Raw genomic sequence first — 14,099 nt, 5'->3', positions numbered from 1 at the left:
GACATGAACCATAAACGGTCATTCTTCCTTTTGTTGTACCAGCTTAACGAGTTGTAGACAATCGGTTTCGAAGTGAGCTCTGCGGTATCCTCTCTGCTGTATCATCTTCATGGCCCAAGAGAGTCCTTCAGCCTCAGCAACCAGGGGAGAAACCGAATTCCTGCAGTTCTTCAGACCCAAAAGCTTTCTCGCACTGTGTTCCCATAGCACGAAGCCCAGTCCCGATCTTTGTCCATCGCAGACCCACGAGGCATCCACCTGACAGCGAATTGCAGCTCTGATAGGGATAGCAGAAGCACCTGCCCGCTCTCGTTCTCCTGATACTTGAACTCCTGGTACGGCGTCTTCTTCTACAGAGGGGATAATCTGGGCTACTTGCCATGATTTTGCCTCTGAGAGCGCCAGTTGGACGGTATCCATAGGAGAGGGGTCTATTCCATTGAATAAGTTATTGTTTCGTCCCTTCCATATATACCACAATAACCAAGGGAACACTTCAAGAGCTTCCTTCCTGACACCTAGTTCCTCAGCTCTCCAGAACAGATGGTCAAAGTTAGTAAACAAAGCATTACTCGAGAATACGCCCGGATGGATTGGGATCTCTGACAATGCCCAGCACTGTAAAGCCGGTGGGCATTCGAACAAGAGATGATTGATCGTCTCATCTGCCGCCCCGCATCGTACACAACTTCTGTCAGTCGCACAATGTCGGTCGCAGAGACGACTTGCTGCAGTAACGAAACCAGATAAAGCTTGCCATAAGAAGTGTTTGATTTTTCTTGACGTTTTGAGCTTCCAGACCTCTTTCTTAAGCTTCGTAATACTTGGTTCAATCATCGCTCCTTGCTGCAACCCTCTCCGCTTTCCATTGATCACTTCATAACCCGACTTCACAGTATAGGAGCCTGACTTCGTATGCTTCCACACGTAACCATCCTTCCTTCCCAACCTGCTTGTTTGGATGGGCAGTATCTTGTCTACGTCTTCATCGGCAACCAATTCTCTAATTATAGGCTCATTCCATTCCTTCGTCTCGAAATCTATTAGGTGATGAACTTTGAGGTCCCGATCGACCACGTCTCCCTTCGGCTTCGCTGGTCTCGCTGGCTCTTCGGGTATCCAGCAATCAGCCCACACTTCTGTATCATTTCCAGTTCCTATAGATCGCAGCAGCTCATCGTTCAGTACTGTGCGGGCGGTCCACATGCTGCGTCATCCGTAGGACGGATTATTGGCTTTTCCTACACGTAGAGGGTTCGAGTATCTGTAGTATCGGCCTTTCATAACTTTAGCGAGTAACGAGTTTGGAAATATCAGCAGCCTCCATACTTGCTTGGCAAGCAATGCCAGATTAAAGTCATATGAATCTCTAAAACCCAATCCCCCTTGGTCTTGAGGAATACAAATTTTATCCCACGCCACCCAATGTAGTCCTCTATTATTGGCTTTTGCAGACCACCAGAATCTGGATACAGCTCCCGTTATTTTTTTATGGATCTCCTGCGGAAGGAGAAAACACGACATCGTGTAGGTTGGAACTGCCTGCGCTACAGATTTTATTTGGACCTCCTTTCCACCTTTTGATAAGTACTTGGCTTCCCATGTATTCACTCTTGAGTTTAGCCGATTCTGAACATATGCAAAAACTTGTCGCTTAGAGCCGCATATCTTCTCCGGTATCCCCAGATACGTACCCATACCTCCTTCTTTTGTAATACCAGTTACCCTTTTCAGGGTTTGTTTAGTGGACGTTATGACCTTAGAACCGAACATAACTGAAGATTTCTCTTTATCAGTTGTTGTCCTGAGGCGTAACCATAAACGTCAATAATCCTCATCAACTCTTGACACTGACTTTCCTCCGCTTTACAAAAGAAGAGACTATCGTCAGCAAAGAGTAGATGGGAGACCGCTGGGCACGAACGTGCAATTTTTAGACCTGTGATCTTCTTCGTGCGCTCAGCTTCTTTAATTTGGAAAATCAAAACTTCCGTGCATAATATGAATAAGAATGGCGATAAGGGATCGCCCTGCCGGAGTCCCCGGGATGGAATAATACTACCTTTTGCATCTCCATTAATCAGTACTTGATAAGATACTGAAGATATACAACTCATGATCAGATGAATCCATTTTTGGTCAAAACCCATCTTCTCCATAGCAGCTTTAAGGAAGTCCCATTCTACCCGATCATAAGCTTTACTCATATCCGTCTTTATGGCAATATACTTCGATTTGCAGCTTTGGTTGGTCCTTAAGGCATGAAACATTTCCTGTGCCACCAGAACATTATCGGTTATCAACCGTCGAGCCACAAAGGCTGATTGTGTCTCCGAAATAAGAGTGGGCAGAATCCTCTTGAATCTACTTGAGAGAATCTTCGAGATGATTTTATAGCTTACATTGCATAGGCTGATGGGGCGGAACTCCTTCGTAGCTTCTATATACTACCGTAAGATTCATTCATTTTTATGCCAATATTTGAAGATTTATATTCACCCTAAATATTGAATATCTCCTAGTAAATGTAGATGGGGTTTTCATCTTAAAAATAGTTTACTGTAATAAATAGAGAACCTTATTCAGTTGATTATTTTCATTTAAAAAAAATAAGTTGTATAGTTAGTACTTAGTAGTATACACATTCTCTAGAGCCAATACTCATTTTCAGATAAAACTTACAATATTATTTCTTTAATTCTTTAAGTTTGATTTTCTTGTTAGGGTCTCTGATAAAGCTATCACTTGGCAAAAGAAATGATGTATTGTTACTAAATCCAAATGATTGTCTTTGTCTAGATGTATTAGCTTAAATCTGGATGTGTAGTTCTTTAGGAATCAGATCCACTAGTAGCAACCTTTAACAACAAAATGAAAATGAAATTCAGTTTCGAACTAGTCATGCATCTTGATTTGTTCCTTTTCTTGCGAATGGAACGAAAATCAACCAATGTGACAAATACCTCATTTAATAATAACCATAAATACACCAATGTGACAATAACTGATTACCTCTCGACCAACGTGATATACGACAATGTCACTATCACTGCGTGTTTGAATTTTTTCAAATTTTTAACTCTGTGACGTAAAAGAAAGCTATAAAAATGCGTACTGCTTTTTGGAGCTCAAACTAAGTGTAATTCATTCTTTCCCTCGTTAGTCTGTTTAAAATTTGCAGCTCTATTAAACTGTTATTTTTGAAAACAGTATGACGGCGCACACCGTTATTATACTGTTTAAAATTCACATCGTTCTTAATTTCAGTTATTTCAATGCTCATAATAACAAAATACTCTACAAAATATACATATACAGACTAGAGATTATTTAACTGTTTGATAGTTTAGTAGATGAACTTGATGTTGGTATATTAATTATTCATTTGAATGACGCAGGACCCACGTTGCATCGGAAAAACGTAGGACCCATGTCGCAACTCAAAATCAGATTATCCTTTGGCGGCAAAATTCATACTGGGAAAATATAAAACAAAAGACAAATCGGTCGGTTGGACCAACAGATTGGTCCCGAATAAGATTTTGCCTACGAAAATGCTAATCACCAACGAGATTGGTCTGCGCATTGTGGATATGGACCACCTCGTTACCAGTGATGTTGGAGACTATAATAAACAAAGGCACTATGCATGTTCACTAACGTCAAACAAGAATGAATGTAAGTGTGTAACCAAATCATTCACACTCGATAATCCAGTTATAAAATAACATCAGGCCCATTTTGGTTACTGGTTAGCATATCACAGGCCTGTTTAGGTTTTTAAAGAATAAAAGACGCAACCGCTCAGGCTACGGTCACTGATGAAGGAACCGAACCACTTGGCAAGTTTCCTTAGGATGTTTTTACTAGCTGGGAGCTGGACTGAGAACGCTATATGATTATTCCTGATGAATCAATTTTCATTTGCTTGTTTTCCATTCGTTTACCTTTCACTATCGTCTTTACTCTTTTATTAATTTCAACCAGTAAGCAGATAATATGGTTAATAACACCAATGCCTTGTGAATAAATTTCAAGTTTTACAAACTCAAGTTTGCTTGTTACCTTCCTATATTGTTATTGAATCTTAAATAATACTATGTACAATGAAAATTATAGATGAAGTTTTCATAAACTATTGATTCCAACCTTCGTCCGTAAGATGTTGTTCTCTTTTTTAGTCCGTGGACTTATTGTATAGGGAAAGAATTATATAAAGCTACAAGCTTTGTATCTATGTTTGTTTTGAAATTCAGATAAAGAATATGAAAGACCCGTTGTCGTGTTTTGATGTAAGAAGCACTTTATTCTTTGCTTCTCTTAATTGTTATTGTTTATATATATATGATACAAACAAAACCTCTTTGGCTCACATACAACATGGATACAACAACATCCACACATAAACTGCCCATTCACGAGCATCCTCTTTTACTTTCAGCTCGATTTTTTATTGCTGAATGTGGTGGCTGCCATGTAACAGAAACTTTGTACGGCGGCTACTTTTGCAATGAGGCTCAATGTAATCGTTGGTTCCATAAAGAGTGTGCGGAAGCCCCACTAGAGATCAATCATCACCCTTACCATCCAGAGCATCCTCTCCTACTTACTATTGACTCTCCAGCAAGAGGTGATACTCCATGTGATTCTTGTGGGCAAAAGATTTTGCCCCCATGTTATACTTGTCCCACATGTGAATACAAAGTGGATTTAATATGTGGGATTAAACCTTCGCCATCTGTTATCGAACACCCAGTGAGTCATGACCATCCACTCGTTTTTATTTAAGAAACAAGAGGAAAAAAAGTCCCTTGTGAAGTATGCAATGAATCTGTTGGTGGACCTTTTTATTCATGTCTTGAATGCAATAATGTATATTTTCACTTGGATTGCGTGCATCTCTCAAAAGAGGTACATCATCCTTGTCACTCAACTCATCATCTCACGATCATCACAGCTGAGTCAGGTTTTGATTTGGAACGATATTATTGTGCTTTATGTTCCTCCACTAGATCAGGAAAGCATATTATCATTGTTATATTTGCAATCTTCATGTGTGCGTTGATTGTACTAAACGTCCACCACCTCTGGTTGTCAATCATACCAAGACTCACAAGCATCCGCTTAGGTTCTTACTAAGTAAAATTACGTTTACATGCAATCTTTGTTAAGTTGAAGACTTCGATACTGCGCTTTATGTATATCTTGAGTGTGGTCTCCTTGTACATAAAAATTGTGTTGGCTTGCCCCAAGTCATAAACATCAATCGTCATGATCATCGTATCTCTTTCACGTATCATCTTTGCCCTGAGCATGCATTTTGTGGAGTATGTAGGATAATTTTAACGCAGTCCTACGGAGCTTATTCTTGCTCGATTTGCACTAAGGCCTTGTTTGTTTCTCCATTTGTAATTTCCATTCAAATGCTTCATCTATAGGATCTATTTAAATGATCCATTCAAATTTTTGGGGGTTGTTTGTTTTTCCATTTAAATGAATCATTTGAATGAACCATTTGAATGTATTTTATGTTTGTTTCTCCATTTGTAATTCTCATTCAAATGAGTTTAATAAACAAATTACATATATACCCCTATTTTGGTTTAATCATATGTTTGATATTAATTTTACCAATACTAAGTTTTATTATTTAGTCTAAAATATATTTACACTAAAATTATTTTAAAATTATCATTTTGACATTTATAAAATTTTATTTCATAAAAATTTGTAATTTCATTCCTTTATTTAAAATTCATATATTCATTCATTTATTTAAAATTGCATAAACTTCCAAACAACTCAAAGTAGAAACTTAAATTTGAATAAATGTCTAAACACTTCAAAATAGAAACACAAAATAGAAACTCAGATTTTATAAAACTGAAATTTAAAAGATGGTTTGCAATCCAAGTAACAAATATTTGATCACAACCTGAAATTTAAAACGGGAATTCGGCCAAACAAAACCTCAACTTTGCACGAATTGCCAAAACAAACATGAACTTTTGGGCTGACCAAAAAAATACTAAACTTTCATTGACTTTCTAATTAATTAACAATGTTTTCGTTGACTTGCCAATTTAGCACGTCGTCAGTTAACTTCGTTTATTGTTGTCGTTAAAGTAAAACGACGTCGTTTCAAATGAGATGAAACGACGTCGTTTTATATGATTTAAAAAATAAAAACAAGTAACCTCCTGGAATCGAACTCAGGTTGGGTAGGACATATGACAAGGTGTTTTACCACTGGGCTAGTGGCACTTTAAATGTACTTAATAACATATTTAATTTTATTTGGTACTCATTGAATATAATTTTTTTTTCTAAAAACCTAAAAATATCTTTAAAATTTTAAAATTGAAAAAGGAATATTTTTATAAAATTAATTTTGAAAATAAAATGAAAAATAATTTTTTTTTCTTAAAAAATAAAAATTAAAAAATTCAATATCCAGCTTAAAATCGAAATTTAAGAAAAAATAATATTTTATTTTATAAAAAAATTAAATTTCGATTTTTAAGCTAGATATTGAATTTTAAAGATTTTTAATTTTTTAAGAATTTTTTTTTTCATTTTAATTTCAAAATTAGTCTTATAAAAATATTTCTTTTTTCAATTTTTTGAAATTTTAAAGATATTTTTAAGTTTTTAGAAAAAAAATTTATATTCAATGAGTACCAAATAACATTAAATATGTTAGTAAATACATTGAAAGTGCCACTAGCCTAGTGGTAAAACACCTTGTCATATCTCCTACCCAACCTATGTTCGAATTCAGGGGTTACTCGTTGAATTGAAACGACGTCGTTTTACTTTAACGCCAACAATAAACGACGTATGTTAAGTTAACTGACGGCGTGCTAAATTGACAAGTCAACGAAAACACTGTTAATTAATTAGAAAGTCAATGAAAGTTTAGTGTTTTTTTGACCAGCCCAAAAGTTCATGTTTGTTTTGACAATTCGTGCAAAGTTGAGGTTTTGTTTGGCCGAATTCCCAATTTAAAACTGAAATGATATCTCATTGTCTTTGGACCAAACACGAGCTCCCACACTCCAAGCAATATGTTTATCCCACACTCCCACACTCCACTACCTGCCATATATAAGAGGTTTTGGTCAATCAACAAGGGGACACAAAAATTCAAAAAAATGTCTGATAAGGCCATGTTCTGTCTGTATACATTAATGATCGTTCTGTATCTCATCCTAAAATGCCATAAACACAACTACACATAAACCATACAATCATATATCATCATTAACTGATAATAAGATCCATCAATGACTTGAGAGTACAGAACTTCACAATGATCAACTGAGCAATTCAACAAGACTACAAGACTACATCCTAATCTCCAGCAACAACAAGACTATGGAGACAACTTGCGATTCTATTAACTGCTAACCTGAGTTCTCTAGCTTGCCAATTGCGATTCTTCTAACCTGCTAACAAGATTCAAACCAGTATAAGAACCATATTTAACAGTGTAACAAAACTGATCTCATGAACACAAGACTGACATTTAAGCATACTTGTCAATGATACACTGTCTCCCAGTATCATTGACAATTCCTTTTCGGTCATTTCCTTTCAGCTTCTCCTCAACTCTCAGTTGGAGGTAGAACCGAGTTTGCTCATCAGTCCATGCAAGATTCTTATAACATTCAAATATTCAATATGCAAGACTCTTATAACATTCAAATATTCAATATGCAAGACTCTTATAAAAAGTACTTACATCAGTACCGGGGACAGAAGTCATTGCTCCAATTATCTGCAAGTCATGGCCAAGCAACGAACTTTAATGTAAGTACACTTGATGTTAAGAGAGAGAGAGAGAGACGCAAAACTCATGAAAAATTATCTTCTTTGCTTTGTCTAGCTTAATCTGGAGATCATTACGTTATTACACAACTGAAAGCTGTTATATGTTCTACACTCTCACAAAAAAAAAAGACTAGTGAGAAAGGTGTAGCAAACCTGGATCTCAAGCTTAGCAGTGTCACCTTCACCCAAAACGTCTCAGTGAGTGCAAGGAACCTAATCTTGTCCAAGGCCTGAAATATTACAAACGCATGTACTAATCAGCTCCCTGTCTGAAAATCAATAACCAATGATGATAATAATAAAACGCAGGTTTGGAACCATTTTCTCCACATGCCTAATGCAGGTTTGGAACCATTTTCTCTACATGCCTAATGCAGGTTTGGAACCATTGGTTCATTTGATCTACGAGTTATGTTTGAACCTCATCAGTTTAAGCCACTTCTCTTACTAAATTGGAGTCCTAACAAGTCAAACCTTAGTATGAACATCAACTCAGAGACTGTCAAACTCCAAATGACACACATTCTTAAGCATAAACCCATGACAAATTCATAACATGAATAGAAGCAAAGCCATCAACTCAGAGACTGTCAAACTTTATGAACACAACGATTTCTCTATGAACACAAGTGAACATTTGTATGAACATCAAACACAACGAGCTTGTGTGTCATTTGAGATCTCTCTATGAACATCTCAAACAGACCCACAAACAAATAAGCATAGATCTACGAAGAAGAAGATCAAACCGGTGAGAGAGATGACGAGACGGAGCGAGAGAGAGAGACGGAGAGAGAGAGAGAGACGGTGAGATTTAACTGTATGGAATGGTGTGGAACTGGAAGGGGTACCTGAGACTAGCGAAGATATTTCTCCATTTAAGGTGGTGGGTGATAACCCACGAATTTGGGAAAATTTTCAAAAATATGAAAATCTGGTTTTAGTGTATAGTTTCATCGAGCACTGACATTGGTTTTAGTGTATAGTGTCATCGAGCACTGACATAAGATGATGGTCAAAGAGTTTATAACCTCTGTTGTCTCCGTTTCTCTAGATAATGAAGATTTTATAATGCTAATTCCACTACTCTAGGCAGAATATGAAATTTTACTAAACCAAATATTAAAAAATTAGAATGATTCCTATATACCATGAAAAATACTTTAGAATACATTAATTTAAATGTAGAATGTGATTTGAAATTTTTAAACAAAAGCGAAAAATAAAAACTTCAGTATATAGAGGTTTTACCGAAAACTCATTATTTTAAAAAGGGTTAACCCACGGTTTTTGAAAAAATTTCAAAAATATGAAAATCTGGTTTTAGTGTATAGTTTCATCGAGCACTGACATAAGATGATGGTCAAAGAGTTTAGAACCTCTGTTGTCCCCGTTTCTCTAGATAATGAAGATTTTATAATGCTAATTCCATTGATTTAGTCAGTATATGAAATTTTACTAAACTAAATATTAAAAAATTAGAATTATTCCTATATACCATGAAAGATAGTTTAGAATAAAATAATTCAAATGTAGAATGTGGTTTAAAATTTTAAAACAGAAGTTAAGAGTATAAACTTTAGTATATAAAAGATTTACCGAAAACTCATTATTTTAAAAGGGGGGTTGACCCACGGATGTTGGAAAAATTTCAAAAAATATGAAAATCTGGTTTTAGTGTATTGTTTCATCGAGCACTGACATAAGATGATGGTCAAAGAGTTTAGAACCTCTGTTGTTACCGTTTTTCTAGATAATGAAGATTTTATAATGCTAATTTCATTGATTTAGGCAGTATATGAAATTTTACTAAACTAAATATTAAAAATTTATAATGATTCCTATATACCATGAAAGATAGTTTAGAATACAATAATTCAAATGTAGAATGTGGTTTGAAATTTTAAAACAGAAGTGAATAGTATAAACTTTAGTATATAAAGGATTTACCGAAAACTCATTATTTTAGAAGGGGTTGACCCACGGATTTTGGAAAAATTTCAAAATATGAAAATCTGGTTTTAGTGTATAGTTTCATCGAGCACTGACATAAGATGATGGTCAAAGAGTTTAGAACCTCTGTTGTTACCGTTTCTCTAGATAATGAAGATTTTATAATGCTAATTCCATTGATTTAGGTAGTATATGAAATTTTACTAAACTAAATATTAAAAAATTATAATGATTCCTAAATACCATGAAAGATAATTTAGAATACATTAGTTCAGATGTATAATGTGGTTTAAAATTTTAAAACAAAAGTGAAGAGTATAAACTTTAGTATATAAAGGATTTACCGAAAACTCATTATTTTAGAAGGGGTTAACCCATGGAATCTTGGAAAATTTTCAAAAATATGAAAATCTGGTTTTAGTGTATAGTTTCATCGAGCACTGACATAAGATGATGGTCAAAGATTTAGAACCTCTGTTGTCTCCGTTTCTCTAGATAATGAAGATTTTATAAAGCTAATTCCACTAATCTAGGCAGTATATGAAATTTTACTAAACCAAATATTAAAAAATTAGAATGATTCCTATATACCATGAATGATAGTTTAGCATAAATTAATTCAAATGTAGAATGTGGTTTGAATTTTTTAAACAAAATTCTTCAGTATATAGAGGATTTACCGAAAACTCATTATTTTAAAAGGGGTTAACCCACGGTTTTTGAAAAAAATTCAAAAATATTTAAATCTGTTTTTAGTGTATAGTTTCATCGAGGACTGACATAAGATGATGGTCAAAGAGTTTAGAACTTCTGTTGTCTCTGTTTCTCAAGATAATGAAGATTTTATAATGCTAATTCCATTGACATAGGCAGTATATGAAATTTTACTAAACTAAATATTAAAAAATTATAATGATTCCTATGTACCATGAAAGATAGTTTAGAATACATTAATTCAAATGTAGAATGTGGTTTGAAATTTTAAAACAAAAGTGAAGAGTATAAACTTTAGTATATAAAAGATTTACCGAAAACTCATTATTTTAGAAGGGGTTAACCCACGGATTTTGGAAAAAATTCAAAAATATGAAAATCTGGTTTTAGTGTATAGTTTCATCGAGCACTGACATAAGATGATGGTCAAAGAGTTTAGAACCTCTGTGTCTCCGTTTCTCTAGATAATGAAGATTTTTTATAAAGCTAATTCCACTAATCTAGGCAGTATATGAAATTTTACTAAACCAAATATTAAAAATTAGAATGATTCCTATATACCATGAAAGATAGTTTAGCATAAATTAATTCAAATGTAGAATATGGTTTGAAATTTTTAAACAAAAGCAAAAATATAAACTTCAGTATATAGAGGATTTACTGAAAACTCATTATTTTAAAATGGGTTTACCCACGGTTTTTGAAAAAAAATCAAAAATATGAAAATCTGGTTTAGTATATAGTTTCATCGAGCACTGACATAAGATGATGGTCAAAGAATTTAGAACCTCTGTTGTCTTTGTTTCTCTAGATAATGAAGATTTTACAATGCTAATTACATTGATTTAGGCAGTATATGAAATTTTAGTAAACTAAATATTAAAAAATTAGAATGATTCCTATATACCATGAAAGAGAGTTTAGAATACATTAATTTAAATGTAGAATATGATTTGAAATTTTTAAAACAAAAGTGAAGAGTATAAACTTTATTATATAAAGGATTTACCGAAAATTCATTATTTTAGAAGGGGTTAACCCACGGATTTTGGAAATTTTTTTTTAAAAAAATCTGGTTTTAGTGTATAGTTTCATCGAGCACTGACATAAGATGATGGTCAAAGAGTTTAGAACCTCTGTTTTCTCCGTTTCTCTAGATAATGAAGATTTTATAAAAGCTAATTCCACTAATCTAGGCAGTATATGAAATTTTACTAAACCAAATATTAAAAAAGTAGAATGATTCCTATATACCATGAATGATAGTTTAACATAAATTAATTCAAATGTAGAATGTGGTTTGAAATTTTTAAACAAAAAACTTCAGTATATAGAGGATTTACCGAAAACTCATTATTTTAAAAGGGGTTAACCCACGGTTTTTGAAAAAAATTCAAAAATATTTAAATCTGATTTTAGTGTATAGTTTCATCGAGGACTGACATAAGATGATGGTCAAAGAGTTTAGAACCTCTGTTGTCTCTGTTTCTCAGATAATGAAGATTTTATAATGCTAATTCCATTGACTTAGTAGTATATGAAATTTTACTAAACTAAATATTAAAAAATATATAATGATTCCTATGTACCATGAAAGATAGTTTAGAATACATTAATTCAAATGTAGAATGTGGTTTGAAATTTTAAAACAAAAGTGAAGAGTATAAACTTTAGTATATAAAAGATTTACCGAAAACTCATTATTTTAGAAGGGGTTAACCCACGGATTTTGGAAAAAAATTTCAAAAATATGAAAAATGGTTTTAGTGTATAGTTTCATCGAGCACTGACATAAGATGATGGTCAAAGAGTTTAGAACCTCTGTTGTCTCCGTTTCTCTAGATAATGACGATTTTATAATGCTAATTCCACAAAATCTAGGCAGTATATGAAATTTTACTAAACCAAATATTAAAAATTAGAATGATTCCTATATACCATGAAAGATAGTTTAGCATAAATTAATTCAAATGTAGAATATGGTTTGAAATTTTTAAACAAAAGCAAAAAATATAAACTTCAGTATATAGAGGATTTAATGAAAACTCATTATTTTAAAATGGGTTTACCCACGGTTTTTGAAAAAAAATCAAAAATATGAAAATCTGGTTTTAGTGTATAGTTTCATCGAGCACTGACATAAGATGATGGTCAAAGAATTAAGAACCTCTGTTGTCTTTGTTTCTCTAGATAATGAAGATTTTACAATGCTAATTACATTGATTTAGGCAGTATATGAAATTTTACTAAACTAAATATTAAAAAATTAGAATGATTCCTATATACCATGAAAGACAGTTTAGAATACATTAATTTAAATGTAGAATATGATTTGAAATTTTAAAACAAAAGTGAAGAGTATAAACTTTATTATATAAAGGATTTACCGAAAACTCATTATTTTAGAAGGGGTTAACCCACGGATTTTGGAAACTTTTTTTTAAAAAAAATCTGGTTTTAGTGTATAGTTTCATCGAACACTGACATAAGATGATGGTCAAAGAGTTTAGAAACTCTGTTGTCTCCGTTTCTCTAGATAATGAAGATTTTATAAAGCTAATTCCACTAATCTAGGCAGTATATGAAATTTACTAAACCAAATATTAAAAAGTAGAATGATTCCTATATACCATGAATGATAGTTTAGCATAAATTAATTCAAATGTAGAATGTGGTTTGAAATTTTTAAACAAAAAACTTCAGTATATAGAGGATTTACCGAAAACTCATTATTTTAAAAGGGGTTAACCCACGGTTTTTGAAAAAAAATCAAAAATATTTAAATCTGGTTTTAGTGTATAGTTTCATTGAGGACTGCCATAAGATGGTGGTCAAAGAGTTTAGAACCTCTGTTGTCTCTGTTTCTCTAGATAATGAAGATTTTATAATGCTAATTCCATTGACTTAGGTAGTATATGAAATTTTACTAAACTAAATATTAAAAAATTATAATGATTCCTATGTACCATGAAAGATAGTTTAGAATACATTAATTCAAATGTAGAATGTGGTTTGAAATTTTAAAACACAAAAGCGAAGAGTATAAACTTTAGTATATAAAAGATTTACCGAAAACTCATTATTTTAGAAGGGGTTTAACCCACGGATTTTGGAAAAATTCAAAAATATGAAAATCTGGTTTTAGTGTATAGTTTTCATCGAGCATTGACATAAGATGATGCTCAAAGGGTTTAGAACCTCTGTTGTCTCGCCGTTTCTCTAGATAATGACGATTTTATAATGCTAATTCCACTAATCTAGGCAGTATATGAAATTTTTACTAAACCAAAATATTAAAAATAGAATGATTCCTATATACCATGAAAGATAGTTTAGCATAAATTAATTCAATGTAGAATATGGTTTGAAATTTTTAAACAAAAGCCAAAAACATAAACTTCAGTATATAGAGGATTTACTGAAAACTCATTATTTTAAATGGGTTTTACCCATGGTTTTGAAAAAAATCAAAAATATGAAAATCTGCTTTAGTGTATAGTTTCATCGAGCACTGACATAAGATGATGGTCAAAGAATTTAGAACCTCTGTTGTCTTTGTTTCTCTAGATAATGAAGATTTTACAATGCTAATTACATTG

This window comes from Raphanus sativus, chromosome 5, assembly GCF_000801105.2.
Source record: "Raphanus sativus cultivar WK10039 chromosome 5, ASM80110v3, whole genome shotgun sequence".
NCBI lineage: Eukaryota > Viridiplantae > Streptophyta > Magnoliopsida > Brassicales > Brassicaceae > Raphanus > Raphanus sativus.
Note: the sequence above shows the minus strand (reverse complement) of the source record.